Source organism: Orcinus orca, chromosome 17, assembly GCF_937001465.1.
Source record: "Orcinus orca chromosome 17, mOrcOrc1.1, whole genome shotgun sequence".
Classification (NCBI taxonomy): Eukaryota; Metazoa; Chordata; class Mammalia; order Artiodactyla; family Delphinidae; genus Orcinus; species Orcinus orca.
In genome coordinates, this window is record NC_064575.1 from 53,115,456 (window position 1) to 53,128,997 (window position 13,542).

Here is a 13,542-nt window from a genome sequence, read left to right on the forward strand (position 1 = left end):
AAACATGAGACTATGTTACCTGACGTGGCAAAGGGGTCTTGCGGATGTAATAAGGTTAACAGCCTTGAGAGGGGTAGATTATCCTAGATTTTGTAGGTAGGTCCAATCTAATCATATGAATGCAGACCACCAGATAGGTGGCAGCATGAAAAGGATACCATCCGCCATAGCCGGCTTTGAAGATGGAAGAAGGATGCCACACGCCGAGGAAGGCAGACAGCCTCTCTTCTAGCTAGAAAAGACCCAGAAACACATTGTCCCCCGGAGCGTCCAGAGAGAAATGGACTCGGCCAACACCCTGATTTTAGCCCATGTCAGACTCCTGATCTACAGAACAATACATAATTTTATATTGCTTCAGCTACCAAGTTTATGGTAATTTCTTACAGCAAATACAGTCCCAGATGTATTTTCTCCACGCAAAACATTCCTACCTATCTTGACTACCTGGTAAGTGTTTTTGTTCCTTTAGGTCTCTATTCAGATATTGCCTTCTCCATGAAAATTTCCCAAAGGCCATCCTCACATCAGGATGGGTGATGGAGGGTGGGTCACTCCATCCTCTTTGCTCCCAAATCTCTTTGTATTCACTGTAACTGAGCATATCGTGATTATCGTTATAAACAGACATCATACCCCTTACGCTACCTATCCTTGACAGCAGAGCACGGGGTCTAGTACATAACAGTTGCTCCACGGCATTTGAGTGAATGCGTGAATGAATGAACGAGTATTTAAAAAACTGAAGTCACAGGCTTGAGTTCTGAAAGAATTCAGGGCAACCATGAAAGAAATCAGGCTATAAAAATGTAAAGCTATTAGTGAAATATCAAAATATGATCTACGTACCAATTTTTCTAAGTTTGCAATGTGCCATGAATCACTGCCATGCTAGTATAACACTTAGGGGACATAAATGAATGAGTATTTAGTGGTCTCTTAAAAGTGACCATTCTGCTAAATGTGTTAACTGTTAAGTAGGAGGGGGAAATTTTTTTCATGATTAGCCTTGGACAACCACCCTCCAACCCTGGGTGACAGATGTGGGATCCCTGATGCTCTTTTTAGGGCTATGATTCTTCAACTTAGGATCCGCAGAGTGCTTGTTAGAACAACCTGTCTGGAGCTCCACACCAAGGGTGTCTGATTCAGCAGGTCTGGAGTGTTTTTAATAAATTCCCAGCAATACAGAAGACGCTGGTCAGAGAGCACACTTTGAGAACCACTGCTGTAGGGCAAGGAAGGCTCACCCCAGGCCTCTGGTTCTGACCCCTTCTCTGACAGTCAGTCTAAGGAGACCTCACTTGCAAGTCCAGGCACTGGCCAGAATCACTTGGCCCAGGCCCTTGTGGGAGGAGAGATTAGGTAAAAAATTATTTCTTTCCTTCCCCTTCCCAAGCACATGGAGGTCTTTCTTATGAAACCAGACTCAGTTCAGCTTCAGTTTCTCCAACGCTTGATCCTTTCTTCCTGTCGCTGCAACACCCTGACTGCAACCCAGAACCTGATCATTGAAACAGATCAACCAAAGCATCCACGCCCTGGAAAGCAGTGGGCTACCAGAGAGCCCGGGAAATGCAACAGCCTTGAGAGCAGATCCTACAAGATCACATTACAATTCGACATCTTGTCCTGAGTACTTTGGGCTTAACTCAATCAGGAAGAAACCATTAATGTCTTAACCTAAAAATAAAACATTGTTTCTAAATGGCTGAAAAAACACACCCCAATAACACACCCACATGCTTGCAAACCGTTCCCTCCCCACTTCCCCAAAAAAGACAAAGCAGAGGTTCTAAGAAAGAACAAGGAACATCATCCCAAAGATTATGGCCAAGAGTATGACTATCTATAGAATGGGCAGAGGGGGAGGCTAGCTTCTCTCTGCGAATCAGACTTCCACTTACCACTGGATCCCCACAGTGGATGGAGAAAGACCTTTCATGTCTCTGAAGGACACTCAAGTACTTCATGACTGTCCATAGTGTTACCCCACCTGCCCTAGACCACTGACATTTGAGACCTAGAAAAAAGGGAGTTGGACATCAAAGCAAAAAACACCAAATTTCACCACATTCCAAAGTGCAATAAACTATTTTCCAAACTCCCTGCTACTTGTTAATATACATCTAGGACTAACCTGGACAAGCAAGCCTTACATCCTTAGAGTTAAACCTAAAATGGGCCTTGCAGGTTTAAGGCCTCTGAGAATTGAATACATATACCCGCATTTCAGCCCTGCTCTCCATGAAAAATGTGAATTTTTGCTACTGATTCCCAACAGTCCCAAAAGTCATAAAACTGAACTTTTCCGTCATTTGAATAATATTTTTAAATGTATTCAACATTACATTCAAATTCCCTTCCCAGGATGATGTTTTCATTCCAGAGCAGCCGCCACAGACCTCCAGAGTCGGCAGAATTTTCAGACATGCATAAATATAAGCACACACACAGCCATTTACCCTGATGAAATTTCACGTACACAGGGAGATTATTTTTAGTTATGGAACCCAGTCAAAACTTTGCATAAAGCAAAATCAAGCAAGAGCAAAACTGGTAGACAAAGTGATGACGCTCTTATTTTTTCATCCATTTTTATATTCTTTTGTAGACATTTCTGGACATGAGTTGGGAGAAGTAAATGCCTTAACAAAGGCAGTTTTGATAATAATGGTGGCAACATCAATAGTCAAGTTATTCCCTGACTTTTTTGTTCAATATATGACATATATGTAGATAAGATCACACATGTAGACAAGATCATCTCTATCCAGATAATGGTCACTTTCCAAACATGTCAGTACAAAGTTAGTTTGCGGAAAAAACAAAGCATCCATCAGATACATAAACAGTCGAGCAAAAGTTATTGAACATCCACTAGAATGTGCACTCTCTAAGGACTGAGACTTGGTCTGTCTTGAAGACTGCTGTAACCCCAGCAACAACAGCAATAACTGACACATAGTAAGTGTTCATTAAAATCCAAGCGTATACACCCTAATGTGGCTAACTAATCAATGTGCTAGATCCTATCAGTCCGTTATTGCTACAATAACGCTGTGTCGCAAACCACCACGGAATATCATACAACAATAAGCATTTCTTTTCTGCTCACACATCTGTTGGTTGGCTCAGCTAACCTAGGTTGGGCTCAGCTGAATTCAGGTCAGCTCTATGTGTCTGTCATTCTCTTTGGACCAGCAGCACCTGAGCCATTGTCTTCTCCCAGAGAACGGGAGGAATACAAGAGGCCAAGCCAAACTATCAGCTCCTTTCAAGCCTCTGCTTTCGTGGCCAAAGCAAGTCACATGGCCACGCCCAGTACCCCCCAGGGTGGGGAAGTGTACTCCCCCCATGGAGGTGGGGTGGGTGGGAAAGCAAGTGTCTCCCACAGACCAGCATTTCCAAAACTTGACTAAGAGACTTTCCTTTTAAAGAAAAAAATATTCCTCAAGGACCTCCAGGGCTGACCAAAGTTATTTTTATTATAATTCACTTAAATATATAGAAATACAAAATGACTTTATATTTATATATAGATCTATATCTTGTGCTGGTAGTCTCATACCACTATAAAAAAATTGTACAAATTAAACTCAGACAAAACTGCAAAGCCAATAAAACTCAAAATACCATTAGTGCATGTAAAGGATTGTTGTTTTGTTGAAACTCAATTGCTGCTTTCAATTTGACCATGGTGCTGACTGCTGCAGCCCAATTTCCCTTGCATTCAGCATGCCTGTGCTGCTATATGCCATGTGAAAACACCATTTCCCAAACATTTCTCTCTCTTCTAAAAACAGCACTCTGTGGTATCATTTGGTCTGCACTTGACGCAAAGATTGTTTTTATATTAAGCCTGCTTCTATTTTTCTCTCGTTAGACCATGACAGTTAACAAATTTCTATCAGAACCAGTGCTTCAGAAAACCCAATGCACCAAAACGAATGAAGAGAGAGCTCAGTGCTCATGGTGTTAAATATCAACAGATGATCCAGAACAAGTAGATAAAGGGACCACTTTTTATGATTCTTATTTAAGTGAAACATCAAATTTTTGAAGTTCTCATTGAGAGTCCCCCAGAGAAATGCAGACCTCCATTAGAGAAACACTGAGCTAGCCTACCATCTCCTCTATGGCTTCCTAACCATAGTGCATTATGAAGCCACTCTGAGTGCAGCCTCCCCTTCTAGGGTCCACAGCTCCACCTGTCACCTCCTGTTGCTCATTCAGAGTTACCAGAATGTCCACTAAAACCCCAAGCCATGCACTAAAAGATCAAAAGTACTCTTGATAGATGACCTACAACTAAATAGGCCAGAAAGACTAGGAAGTAGGCAGCCTGAGAAATACACCATCAGTTCATGGTCAGGGGTGGACATCTGTCGTGTCTGCCTTCCCAGCATCCACCGGGACAATGCTCCTTGGCTGCTTGCAGTCTCCGCCTTCTGGTAAGTGGATGGGCAGAATGACCCAGCTGACTCGCTCTTCCAGGAATTTGAATCTCCAGGGAAAGAATGTCAGGATGGAAAACAGTTGTTGCCCATTCATCCCGATGTGAATGCTGAAAAGACTATCCCTTAGTTGCCTAACATTTAGAACCCCAGAACTGTCCAACTTCTTTTCTGAGGCCAGGTCATGTACAATTCATTCTTTTCCTTCAACTCTGGGAGCTGCCTGATAGCCTTCCAGTGGAATCCTTTTTTGGCTTAAGTAGCCAGAGTTGGTTTCTGTACCCCAACTGACAAATATTCCAACATGAATTTCTAAATATAAACAATCTCAAACAGGGCCATGATTACACGAACAAATGCAACTGTGTTTGCCTTTAGGTTCCCAAAACAGAAGTGATCTCATCCCCAAACGCTGTTTATGCTGTATATTCAGTTGCTGCAACCCCAGGATTAACCCTTCTTCTTCCACCCTCCGGCCCCAGAGCTCTGAGAATCTCCCACCAAGAGGAGAGGACGCTGACGAAGGTCAGTCCCTCACGCTGCCAGGGTGCGGGGCAAGTCACTGGATGCTCATGTGAGACAGGTTTATGGTCTTATAACCCATCCCCAGACCCCTCAAACATGTGCTACTGGGGCAAGGAGGGCTGAGGGGGAACCAATGGATAGCTCCCCACATCTCCATGGCACAACTAGGTTCAAATACAAAAAATATCTGCTGAATCATTTTATATTCTTTCACTCTTTTTAGGAACATTGTTCCCTCCCCTCCTGCACATCTGTAGAGCCATTTCTACTTCTACAAATGATGCAGGTCAAAAACAAACAGCATTCCACAGATAGAGAGCCCCTTAGGGTTAGGGACTAAATCTTATTGGCCTTGGAAACCTCAGGGTCATGCACAGTGCCTACATGTAGTACCTGTTCAATGAACCTGTTCATGGTACTAGATGATCAATTACTCGATCAATCCCAGGATATACACAGGCACTTCTGGAACATCATCACCATCACCACCATCATCATCATCATAGCAAACACTGATACAGCAACTCCTCTGTGCCAGGCACTGTTCTAAGAATCTATCACTGAGAGACACAATAAAATGTAATAGATATTAAGCCAAAGCTGAAGTTACTTTGTTATTTTTGGATAACATGAGAATATTTATTATTTTCATCTTATGTCTAAAATAGATAAAAGGGGGAATATATAAACACCCTCCTACGAGAGAAAAGTCTTTTCATTAATTGTGGCTTAAAGATGGGAACTGAAACAGAAACTTCAGCATCTCTTACTGTCATTAATACTGTAACTAACCAATTAAAGGAAAAGTTAAATCAAAAAGCACTCAGTACAAGTTAACAGACAGATACATGTAAGAGATTAACCCTATGGTACTTTAACTTAGCAAAGTTAGCAAGATTGTCCCTTGAGAGCAAAAGGAAAGGAAAAGATAAGGAGTTTTGGAAATTTTAGTGTTCCTTAGAAATAAAATGTCAAAATGAAAAACAATTCTAAATACCCAATTTCTTTATCCCTTGCTTGAAATACTAAAAAGAGCCAGTACTTCATTGCTCATGAAATGCAATTCAACAATTTTTGAGTTTTATTTCTCTCAGTTGTCCCATCCTAGTAAATGGCCAAACACCTGCACAGCTGTTCAAGCCAGCAGAGGCACAGAGAGGGGGAAAAAAAATATATATATATATATATATATATATATATGACATATATATATAACCATTGTCTATAGCAACTAAACTGAGTTTCTGCTGTATTGATGATATGAAAAGCACAAAAATTACGTACCACACAGGAACACAAACTTTCTGTCATGGATGTTTGAACTAGTGTGTAAAGTTAAATGGTGTCAGTGGGCGGTGCTCTTGCAAAGTGCCCAAGACTGAATGAGTCTCTTAATAGAATTTCGTGCTTTGTTCCTTTCTGTATGTGTATCCTCATCTGCTCATGTACTCACTCATTCAACTAGCATTTACGGAGGACCCAGCCTGCTTCAATTTGAGACTCCTTCAGTGGAGTCCAGCCTATGATAAAATATCAGATTCATCAATTCTTCTCACCCCAGGCAGTTGAAAAACCCCAGGCAAGAGACTCCACAGCACTGGGAAAATGAAAAAGCTAAAAAGCAGAAGGGGCTTTGAGGCCTGAAGGGGGAGTGGAAAAAAGAAGAAAGAAACAGTTGGAGAGATGCTCTCAAGACCCAAAATAGAAATGCTGAGCCGAGGCAACAGATTTCAATCTGCTAATCTGAAAAGTCACATTACTTTGTCCTGATGTGAATCAGTGAGGCTTTTTTTTTCATAACCGTCCCGGTATTTCCACTGCCCCATACACAGGCACCACCTCCCAGTGAAGCCCATCTGCAGGCTGCCTGTTTCCTCCAGAACATGAGGGGACAGAGATAGAGTGACAGTGGGTAGGGTGGGGATGTGAACAGTTCCAGGAACCACCTGAGCCCCTGTCCCAGCTACTGGCAGATCCCCAAGGAATGTTCACATCAAACCTTTGAGAGGTTATTCCTCCATTTTCAAAGGCATAAATATAAAGCTGAGGCCTCTATTGTTATCCAATGGAAAACGCCAAGGGCAGAGGCAGTGAGCCTTTGGGGTTTTTTTGTTTGTTTGTTGTTTTTTGTTTTTAATTTTTATTGGAGTATAGTTGATTTACAATGTTGTGTTACTTTCTGCTGTACAGCAAAGTGAATCGGTTATACATATATGTATATCCACTATTTTTTAGATTCTTTTCCCATATAGGCCATTACTCTATTGAGTAGAGTTCCCTGTGCTATATAGTAGGTCCTTATTAGTTATCTATTTTATATATAGTAGTGTCTATATTTCAATCCCAATCTGCCGATTTATCCCTCCCCTCCTTTCCCGCCTGGTAACCATAAAACTGTTTACTACGTCTGTGACTCTACTGCTGTAAATAAGTTCATTTGAACCATTTTAGATTCCACATATTTTTTAGATTCCACATATATTTGTCCTTCTCTGTCTGATTTGCTTCACTCAGTATGACAATCTCTAGGTCCATCCATGTTGCTGCAAATGGCATTATTTCATTCTTTTTTATGGCTGAGTAATATTCTATTGTATATATGTACCACATCGTCTTTATCGATTCCTCTGTTCATGGACACTTAGGATGCTTCCATGTCCTGGCTATTGTAAATAGTGCTGCAATGAACATTGGGGTGCATGTATTCGAATTATGGTTTTCTCTGGGTATATGCCCAGGAGTGGGATTGCTGGATCATACAGTAACTCTATGTTTAGTTTTTTCAGGCAGCTCCATACTGTTCTCCACAGTGGCTATACCAATTTACATTCCCGCTAACAGTGTTCAGCTTTTTACCCCCATCACCTGTATCCTTCCTTCCTGACCTCATCTCCAATTTTAAACTCCTCCTGAGCTATAGGAGTCATCTATTGCGGCACTAATATTATAAACATCACCACTACCCTCCCCTCCCCAAAAAAATCCAGCACATTTCTACCCCACCACATTTCCAAGCAGATAGGGTTGCAGGGTTTTTCTTGGCAGTTTTTAACAATTTTATAAATATATATAATTTTATAACTATACATGACTCTCAATTATTCAAGAGAAGACAAATAAGTCTTTAGAAAACCCACCCAAATTCTTTGAGCTATTAGTTTCACCTTCCTGTACCCAACATACAGTTGCTAACAAGTAATGAAATGAGTCATTTTTCTTCACACTCCCTTTCCCCTGACCATGAGGACAATAAATAGTGAAATGATCAAAATGCAGGCAGCCCAGAGAAGTCCAAAACATGGCAGGTTATGTGTTTGGGAATTATCATGAAGATGTTGAACCAGAAATAATTCTTGCCCCAAGAAGGACAGCTCCCTCCTCACTTACTCTCTCTAAAATGTATTTTATGTCTTGAGTTCTGGTTTCCTAGGACCTTATTTATTTGCTGTGAAGATCAATTGAAACTTCTGGCCCAAGGTAAGAGAAGGTTTGTATCTCTAATATCACGCTGCAGTTCATCAGAGCTTTGTTCAGTAGTTCCAGAATCTTTATTGCGCCCCTACTCTGTGAGTGGCGTGGTGCTGGGCCCAGAGGACACACCACAAACAAGACAGAGTTCCGCCATTGTGAGGCTTGGGGCATAGCCTGGGAGGCAGCCATTAATTATATAAATAGCCATTTAATTACAAGCGTGAAATAGTTCTAACAGAACACTAGTGAAAACCATTTCCTTTCAAGACTTGTGCTTAGGGAGGAGTGAGAAAATCAGCAATGAGGCAGGCATATGCCCACAGGTTAATGTCTGACTGTGAGACATGTCTGAAAAGGAACCTTCCACTTAATTTTTTCTCATACTCTGAGAAAGCAGCATGAGCACTGCACCCCACGTCATCAGTGCAAAATGCACAAATTTATGTTAAATTAAAATACTGGAGGAAAGTCCTGCTCTGACCTCCTTTAAGCTTTACCCCTCTCCATCTGCCCCTGGACACCTACCCTTAAGCTCATTTCTAATAATTCCAGCAGAAACATTAACTGATAACATGTGCACTGGGTGATCATGGCCTGGCTCTGAATTTGCATTTTAAAAGAAGATTCCTGAAGACTGAAAGAAATCTTTCTGATTCTAGAAATTAAAATGATAAAATGATGTTGTCTGCTGAACCCATCAAACCTCCCCCAAACTGCTGTCCAATCCTAACCCACATCAAGAAATAGGTTCACCCCATGAGTTCTGCCTCCCATTGTGCAAACCCTTGATTGTTCCCTTATTTCTATTTCTGCTTATTTCCAGCACACTGGCTTCTGGGGCACCTAAAATAACAAGGAAACACATGAAGCCATTTTAAACAAAAACTGAATCTAAATCTACAGCCAGTGTCAGGATGTCAAACTCAGATCAGGTAACACTAAAAAAAAAAAAAAAAAAAACATAATTCAAACATTTAACTCTGCTATGGTTTTTTTCTCATCCTTCAACTGTGTACTTTTAAGTGACACAGAATCATCCTGTTCCACACACACACACACACACGCACGCACGCGCACACACACACACACACACACACACACACACACACACACACACACACACACACACACACACACACACACACTCCAATTGTCCTTATATGACCCTGACATAATTTCCTTTTAACAAGGACTTTCCAGGAAGAGAATCTAGTAAAGTACCAGTAGGAGTTACCTTTCTGAATCACCACGACTGCCTTCTGATACCACAGAACACTAGTATTTTGAACCATGAAATAATATAAACCAGATTCAAAAAGTTAACTATGAACCTTTCAGGCAGCCTAAGCAGTATCATTTGTCCCTTGGCTTCACTGAGGAATTTGTAGCTCAAGATCTCATTCCAGATATTGTTACATTAATACACCTCACAATCCTGCAGCAGGAAGCAGGAGCCCAACGAAAGAGGGAGCAGACATATAGAACAGAGAACTAAACCGAATCACAGCTAGCAAACAGACTTCCCCTTTCATATTATACTGGGGCCTGTTTTTCCTGCCCTTCTATCTTTCCTAGTCTAATAACATTATTTTCCATCTGGCTTCCCAACGCCAGAATCCTTTTCATCACATGCTCCATGTTTGCTCCACTCTGCTGAATTACAATTTACGTTTCCAGTCCTCCAGTTTTATCACTCTTGTTCTACACAATTGGCTTTATCTTCGGGGCTTCAGCCACAGACTCACACGAGAACCAATTTTGTGGTCTACCACGATCCAAAGCCCTAAATGTTTAAAGGAGAGAGAGATGATACTTCCTGCATTCCTGGGCCGGGTCCGCGCTGTTGAGGGTTATCAGGTTCATCAAGAGGCTGGACACCCACCAACAGGCGCAGACCAAGAGTGATCAGAGAGATCTCACATCACAGCTTTAACCCTCCAGAGGCTGCCCGCTGCACCCAGAAAATTCCACTACTTCCACGGCCCACAAGGCCCTGGGTAACCTGTGTTCACCTCTATCTGCAGCCTCACTTCACATGCACAATTTCTACCTTCATGTTCAAGCCACTCTGGCCTCCCTTCTACTCCCCTCATAAACTAAGCTGTACCCCACCCAGGGCCTTTGCACTTGGTGTTTTCTCTGCCTAGAATGTTCTTCCCACTGCTCTTCAGAAGGCTACAGCTACTTGTGTCTTGGATCTTAGCCTAAAACTCATCCTCTAGTCCCCAAAGGGGCTTCTCCCGATACCCAACATAAAGTCACCTCCCCACCCCAGCCCAGTTACTCTCAATTCTATCACCCTGCTGATTTCCTTCACTCCATGTATTATTTCTGAAATAATCTAGTTTTTTTCCCCACATGTCTGTCTTGATCACTGCTGTATGTCAATGTCTAGTTCATTGTAGCTACTCAATAAATATTTGCATGACAAGATAATTAAGAAATTAAGTTGTTTCTTCTCTTTGTATTTCTCTCTCCCTTGTTCCATGAAAGTAGCTAAGTCAACTTCTCTTAGAAAAATCTTGCTTTTCAAAGTGCAAAGAGAAGCTGTTAGGAAGATATTTCCTTCCTGACATTTTCCCCTAAAGCCTGAGTTCATTGAAGATATTAGATAAATGCCTTTAAATACAACAAAGGGACAAGAGAAAAAAATTAACTGACACTGGCAAAAAGAGATGGGATGTGGCAGAGATAGCTGACCTACCACCAAAGATTCCTAGTCCCCTTTCTACAGTGTAGAATGGCTGCTGGGAAGCAACTGCTTCGCCAGGGACCACATATCCAGCCCCCCCGGCACCCAAGCGAGGCCATGTGAGCAGTTTCACCAATAGAAAGTGGGAGGAAGTGATTGGGTCCCTGCCTGGCCAAGGGCTTCATCCTCCATATTCTTTTTCTCTTTCCACATACTGGGAAGCAAAGGACTCTGAAGCCCAGGAGGATGGTGAATTCATAAGATGGAAACACCTTGGGTCCCTGAGTCAGCACCAAGGAAAAAATAAATATTTATTATGGTAAGCACTGAGGTTCATTAGTTGGTTGCCTCAAGAGTTGCCCACTATGGCCAGCACAAGTTGGGCAGGGCTGGGAGACAGGGAAGAACCAGACCACCCCCTGGTAACAATGCCCTGAGGATGTGGTGAGGTATATGTGTGGTACAGCTGAGAAGTCTGGGCCCTATGCCCAGGCCCCGGTTCCACTGTTTGTAATTAGAGGCTTTTTGCCTGTTTTCTAAGTGCTTTAACCATAAGCCTCCTTGATTCTGGTGTAACCCTGTAAGGAAAGGGGCCTCAAGAATGGCTAAGATTACACTCTCAACCAAGTCAAATTTAAATTAATTTTTAAAACAAGCATGTAATAGTTCTTACACCTCTATATTTTTTAGACTGAAATTTCTACCTGCTACATTAGTTGAATAAATAAACTGAGAGTAGTAACCCCACAGTCACAAAGATCAGAAAGCCAAAACAAACAGAACATTCTTAGCAAAAAAAGAGTATACAATTAATGAAATTCAATTAATCACTGGTCCCCCAATGCCACAGCAGGGAGAATTTCCTAACTGGAGCAAGTACGTCGGGGCGGTGGTGACATAGGAAGGTCCGGAGCTCACCTCCTCCCATGCACACACTGAGTCTACACCTACATACGGAACAATTCCCTCTGAAAAAGACCTGAAAACTAGCTGTGCAGCTGCTTCACATCTACAAACAAGAAAAGAGTCATCACATCGAGGCAGGCAGGATAGGCTAAGCCGTGATACTGCCATAAACCCCACCCCAGGGCAGCGACCCACAATCGGGAGGGAACTCACAAACCCGGAGCATCCCCCTGAGGAGAGAGGGGTTCATACCCCACATCAGCACCCCAACATTTAAGACCTGCACTTGAGAGATGACCCTCCCAAACATCTGGCTTTGAAAACCAACGGGGCTCATATTCATGAGACCCAAAATGCTGTAGCAAACTGAGAAACGCCTCTTTAAGGGCACACACTCACTCACCAGGGTCCAGCTCAGAAGCAGCTGTTTGAGAAGCACCCAGACTTTATGTCAAAGAGTTCATTTGCAAATATTAAAGCACTGGCCTGAGGGGCTGGGGCCAGTTGGGATCCTCTCCGGGGATGGAGGGCACCGTGTCAGCACTCTCCCTCTAGGTAAAGCCAGCAGGCACCATGTTTTTTTTTCTCTTTTTCCTTGGAGGGTGTCATCCTTGCACTCTCCCTCTGCCAGGCTCTACAGCACCACTGTCTCCCAGAGGGGAGTTGTTACATACGTCTGGTGTACTGGGTTTTATGCCCAGTATCTCAGTTTTTACATCTAGTGTCCTGCTTTTTGCAGCTTCCACCCAGGGGACATCCCTTGAACAACTGGCTCTAGTGACCAGGGAGGCTTTCCTTTCTGGGTCCCATAGGACTATAAAAATCAGGGAGACAGTTCTTGGCAGGCTACCACCCAGGACTGCACAGACAGCAGACTGAAACACAACCCCGGACTCTCTGTGAAAGAGGCCTATTTGCTTGTCCTGGGCACTTCAGCCTGAGAGTCAGGTTTCAGGTTGGCACACAGCTAGAGGCTACAGAGGGGCTCTCAGCGAACATAGTCTAGGGGACACCATCTTTTTGCTCTCCCTCTGCCTCACTATAGCTCACCAGGATCTCCCAGAAAGGAGCTTATATGCTCTTCTAGAGTACTGATTTTTGTGACTGTCACCCAGGGGACACCTCCAAATCACCTGGTCTGGTGGCCAACAGTGCTTACCCTTGTGGTCCCACAGGATTGTATATATTTGCATACTTTGAAAGCTGCTTCCTGAGGGTCTGGCTTCCAAGCAGGTGCTGATCTAGGTGCTGACTGAGAGCTCAAAGTCATGGTCATAACGATGTTCATCAACTTGGAAGAAGAATGGATGGAGCAGGATGCTGCTGTCTTTCAGACCCCTTTATCTGGATTCCTGAACACAATTACAGCGGACCCTCGAACACAGGTTTGGACTGTGTGGGTCCACTACGTGCAGATGTTTTTACACTAAATACGAACTACAGTTCTACACAATCTGCAGTTGGTTGAATCTGCAGATGTGAACCATGGAT

At 42.8% G+C, this 13,542-nt stretch overlaps 1 protein-coding gene across 6 annotated transcripts in view; it reads right to left on the reverse strand.

Annotated features, from left to right (window-relative positions):
- The window catches only part of NCALD (neurocalcin delta), a 427,559-nt gene that overhangs the window by 332,785 nt on the left and 81,232 nt on the right, over positions 1-13,542 (reverse strand). The window lies entirely within an intron of this gene.